The sequence below is a fragment of the Solanum tuberosum genome, unplaced genomic scaffold (assembly GCF_000226075.1).
Source record: "Solanum tuberosum cultivar DM 1-3 516 R44 unplaced genomic scaffold, SolTub_3.0 scf00024, whole genome shotgun sequence".
Classification (NCBI taxonomy): Eukaryota; Viridiplantae; Streptophyta; class Magnoliopsida; order Solanales; family Solanaceae; genus Solanum; species Solanum tuberosum.
The window spans coordinates 2,020,640-2,026,586 of record NW_006238950.1 but is presented as its reverse complement, the minus strand read 5'-3'; positions in this window follow the sequence as shown (position 1 = coordinate 2,026,586).

The following is a 5,947-nucleotide window of genomic DNA, read 5'->3' as shown; positions in this document are numbered from 1 at the left end:
TAATTTTAAAATTTTATTTTATACATAAAAATATTTACTTTGATATAATTTTTAAATATTTCTTATACTTTTTCATAGTTTTTATCTTTTAATATATTATTTCAAATTTGAAACTTAGAATTTTGAATGGTTCAATAAGATTATAGTCCACGTATGTTTGTAATTATAATAAAGTTTAAATCAAAATCAAATTAATACTAATGCAAAAAGAAAATCAATTCAACACTAAGAATGACAATAATATTGAATATTTGTTCTTTGGTTTTACATTGGTTTAGACAATTCAAATACATAATCTAATTTTAATTTCCTTTAATATTTAGTCATATAACTAATACTTAGTATACTTATTTTAGCATGATTTAGTACTTTAAAATTATGATCATTTTCATTACGACTTGTTAATTTACAATATTTGTTTTACGTGTTTCATTATTATTATTATTTTGTTGGATATTTTAGTGTCATTACTCATATCATATTTTATGTTATTTTCTTTAAGAAACACCTTTAGATAGTTGTATTTTGGTAGGACTAAAGAAATATTTGAAGTACAAGTAAATTATATGTTTATATGAATACTTTAACCGAAAAACCGAAATACCAAAAACCAAAAAACCCGAGGTTGAAAAATCTGAGTTTTATTGGTTTGGTTTATAGCTTTAAAAATCCGGACACAAATAGTTTGGTTTGATATTTGAAAAACCCGAACCAACCCGGTTATGTTAACATGAATAGACGATTAAATGTACGAGAGATCATAACTATAATATTAACCCTATGAGTTAGCAATTCGATAGTATTTACCAAGATAATGAAGGTGTAGACATAACATTATTACGCTAAGTGTCATAACCTTGGAACCCATGCATCTCTTACTATTTTATTTTTTTTCTATTTGTAGTTCATTAGAAATCATAAATTAAACCTTGGAAATACATAGCTTGAATAAATAAGATATTCAACTAAACCTATTAATTTGGATCATATAGCTCCACCCTTGTTTGAGATTTGCAATAAGGGGGAGTGGGTTGAGAAGACGAGAGGGACTTGATTTAATTCTTATATTGTGCTATACTGCATTCTATCAGAAGCTTCAAAAATAGTCATGCAATCCGTCACTATTGTATAAAGCATATCATATATTATATTATATATGTACGTCATTATACTTAAATAAAAACTTGTTAATTTTCAACCTATCAATATTAACATGAGTCAAAAACAGACATACTTTTTACCCATAATACTGATAGTAGAGTTTGTCGTCCACCGTAAGTCAAATACACAATATTCATAATGTCTCAATTTATATTATATGATTTACTTTCCTTTTTAGTTAGTCTAAAAAAACGACATATTTCTATATTAAGTAATAATTTAGCTTTAAAATGCTCATTTTCCTATTAATAAAATGATTTATAGCCATACAAATTTCTATCAAGTTTCAAAGGTCTTTTTTTCTTAAACTTTGATTCATATCAAGTTAAACTAATTCATATAAAATGAAACAGAGAAGATAGAAATTACATAAGCTCACATGGAATGTATCTGAATTATAAGTTTGACAATTGGTAGAGATAGAATAGAATATAAAAAAATGCCTATAAATATATGTTTCAACTGTGTTCTGACGATGACTTTATCAATGTATGTCTCAATTTGTTATTGCTACAAATCTATACGACTCCTACTTGTGCATGTGAAGTTCAACACATATATTCTAATAGTAATAACTATTTGTTCACGACTAATAATATGTTCCATCATTACAATTATACACGATTGTAGAATTCATCAATCTTCTAGAATCCTACAAAAACAAATATTTTCAATGTCCTAATTTATGTGACACTTTTCTTCTTTCGAGAGTCAAATAGTTTAAGTTTGACTGAAAACTTATGCATGAAGTTTTCAAAAAAAAATTAAATGAAATTTATATATGAGTAAACTATATATATAAAAAATACTATAAGTGACAATAATTGACAATTCACAATATTTGAAAAAATATATGAAAAATTTATGGTCAAAGTTTGAATCTCGAAATCCAAAAAGTGACACATAAATTAGAGCGGAGGAAGTATGTTCATTTTAAGGTTCAAAGTCGGGGAGAATTAAATATTTATACACAAAAATCATACTACTTATAAAGTATACACAAGTAAATATTTAGATTAATCATAAATCTACAACTTAATAAAAATATTAATTAAATTATAATAACCGATTAAAATTTACATTAATAATGTAAGAAAAAGAAGTTAAATTGCTATATATATATCCTATGAGGCAGGAAGTAGGTGTCCTAAATTCATTTGGTAATTAATGATATAAAACATTATATATTGAATTATATCAACAACTGATATTGCACGTTGCATGAACACCTACAGGCGTTAGTCAAATAACTAATTCATTAATATATTCTCTCCACGGCTAAGTTTGCAGTAGTAATTTATCTCTCTCAAAATAAGTTAATTCGTATGTTTTTAATCAATATCTTCGTATTAAATTATTTTTTAGAAGTGTCACATCTAAGAAATAGAATACCTTAATTAATCAATGTCAAATTTTATAGGATCAAATTAATTATGGGATTTTTTTCTTAATGAACGTGAAATGATGAGCTAAATGTAGGATCTTGAACACAATAATATTACATAGAGATCGTTAGGGGCACATACCTAATGCGGAAGCATTAGCCGTAAAATGGTTTCTACGTCCTTACCCTAGCCTTATGCTACCACGGCCGTCATCGATGAAATTAATGTAGAGAATATGTGGTAACCCTAATGGGTGGAGGATGGACCAATTTATAGAGATTATGACTTAATCCGGTACGTCCATCAAGTAACCGATATACGGATGATATCTATTCTTCATTAAATATTATTTATGGTATTACTTGAGTCACAAGTAAACTTGGGCATAAGTAAGAATTATTCTTACACTAAAGTGATTCTTGTTTCGTGATGGAAAAAATAAATATTTATCTCCTTCTCAGATTATTTAGCGCAATTTCTACAAATAGATGAACCTCAAATAATTTATTATTTTGAAAGTTCAAGACATTTTGTTTTTTTATCCTTAGTAGTAATAATTCTTGAAAACTATAAATACCTCAATATAGTAAATATTTAATTGAAATTAATTTTAGAACATAAATGAGGATAAGACATAAAGAAATTCTTCTTAATATATATTTTTGTAGAAACATGTATAACAAGATACATGATAAATAACTTGAAACAGAGTATATATATATATCTATCTAATCACTTGTCGTTTACATTATTATATAGAATGATATGAAAAAAGGAGTAGTTATATGATCATGCCATATCTTTTTTCGAAAGTCAAAAGTCATTTCAATAATGAGATTACTTCGAGAACAAGAAAATAATATTTTCCTGTCTGTCAACGTTAAAGATAAAAGATATGATTTTCCCAAATGTTATATCAAATAATATAATATGTCTGGTCTTCTAGAAAACGACGTTATTACTAGTGTTTCCCTCCAATCTGTTTAGTTACGCGTATATATGATTTATTACAACTTTTGTAAATTCTTTAGTATGTCTACGTATATTATATGGTTCAATTTTGACCAACTTATATTATAATAATACGTATCTAGAAGGGCACTTAAATGCTTTCATCTACATTTCTGTTACACCTAAAATATTGCAATTATATGTTCTTTCAATTATACAATTTGTTTCAAATGACATCTTTATATGTTAAAACATTTTTTTTTCGTTTTAATTTATGTGTACTATTTTAATTTGATATTGAGTTTAATGATGTAAAGATTTTTTTTGAATTTTGTGGTTTTAAATTAAAAATATATCACATGTATCAAAATATTTTTTAATCTTGTGGTATTAAACATGTTTTGTGGAAAGTTGAAATTAAAGGTTGTTAAAGAAGAAAGAGACTTTTTTTTTGTAACGGACTAAAAGGAGAATTAGAAAAAACAAATTGAAATGAATAAAGTAATTTACTGTGTAGGAGATAAAATATATGTAGTATTGTTTTATATTTTTATTCTAATTCAAATTGTAAATAATTATTTTGTATCATTTATTTCCTCCAAATTACTCCATCCGTTCATTTTTACTTTTCATTTATTTCTAAAATAGATTTTCATTTTTATTTGTAACTTTTGATATATCAAGAAAAAACAAATTTTTTTCCCCATATTTTACCCTTAGAACTAAATCATATTCTTCATATCATTTTTCAAAACTCAAATATACTAAATATTACTACCTCCGTCCACTTTTAATTGTCATAGTTTCCTTTTTAGAGTCAAACGATAGCAACTTTGACTAGCATTTTACAATATATTTTTTCATCATATTGATATGCGGAAAAAATTGAAATTTATAGTACTTTTCATATAGGTTTTGAATATCTTAATTTTTTTATTTAAAATATCGAATTAATATAATCTAATTTAACTTTGAAAATTAGTCAAATTGACTTTTGAAAAACGCAACATGACAATTTAAAGTGGACAAAGGGAGTAATTAGTAGGGCCAGATAGTATGGTAAAATACTTATATCAATAATTATTTTCTCTTAATGAGTGTGTCAAGTCAAACAGTAACAAGTAAAAATAAACGGAGGATGTACATCGGAAGAGGTTATTTGTACATCCGGTGTTTATACTAAATTTAAACATAATATATGTGTATTGAATATACTTTTTATTGCTTAATCATGTTTGAAAATTTTTAAAAAAAAAGGAGTCAAAGCTGGTTTTTAAGTTAGGTTATGAAATGAAAAATTAACATTTATAGGTGACTTTGAATAATTTCTAAGTTATTATGAGAATCTTCATACTTTTTTCTTGTTTTTCTTACGTAAGGTCCTTATGTAAGTGGAAATGGATTGATGGCAGCCTAATTTTACTAATCATTGCATTTACTAAGTAGAAAATTACTTTGAAATACTTACATATAATAACCCCAAAAAAGTGGAGACCAATTATATATATACTGATTTGGTCAGAAATATGAATTACGCGACATCAGCTACCAGAAATTCTCTATTTTGTTTTATTATATGACTCATTCCTTGTTAAATATATATTCCAAATAATTTTATATTTTTAAATTTAAAAGATATATATATATATATATATATATATATATAAAATTAATAATACAAGTCATACATCAATAGTTTTAAAAACGCTCGTTAAAAATCTAGCCGTCAAAACCCTAAAAGTCTGAATTTTGCAGCCGGAATGGAGATTTGGAATTTGCCGTGATTGGGAAATTCTCATACGGATGGTCTAATATCCACGAATTGCGAAAGATCATTCCGATATCACTCAATGCGGACCTTTAAATGGGATCCTTTATTTGATCCAGCGGAAGAAACATCAATAGTGATTGCATGAATATCACTACCAGCTCTACCTCAAAATTTCTTTGGAAAAGAAACAATCTTCTCAGTGGTTGTTGATGTTGGAAAGTCATTACAAGTTGATATGGCTACTAGCAACAAAACGAGACCAAGTTGCGCGAGAGTAAAGGTGGAAGTATTCCTTTTGGGTCAGTTTCCCAAGAGAGTCAATGTGGGAATCAAGAAAAAGACATGTGAAATTGTGTCTAAATGGATTACCATCAAATATAATTATCTCCCTAAATATTGCAGAAACTGCAAACTACAAGGGCATAATGAAAGGAGTGTTTTGTATTACATCCGAAATTATATCCAAAGGAGGAAGGGAGTGAGGAAATCGAGGAAGATAAGAGTAAAAATAACAACAAAGAGATTAATACAGTGCCAGAAAAGAAGGAAAATGCTGACATCGACGGTCAACAACTTTCAGGAACCTAGGATCAAGATTGGGGCCAAGAGAGGGGGATATCATTACAGGGAAGGACGGATTCAAAGATGGAATCCAAAGGAGAAAGTGAGTGAAGATGAT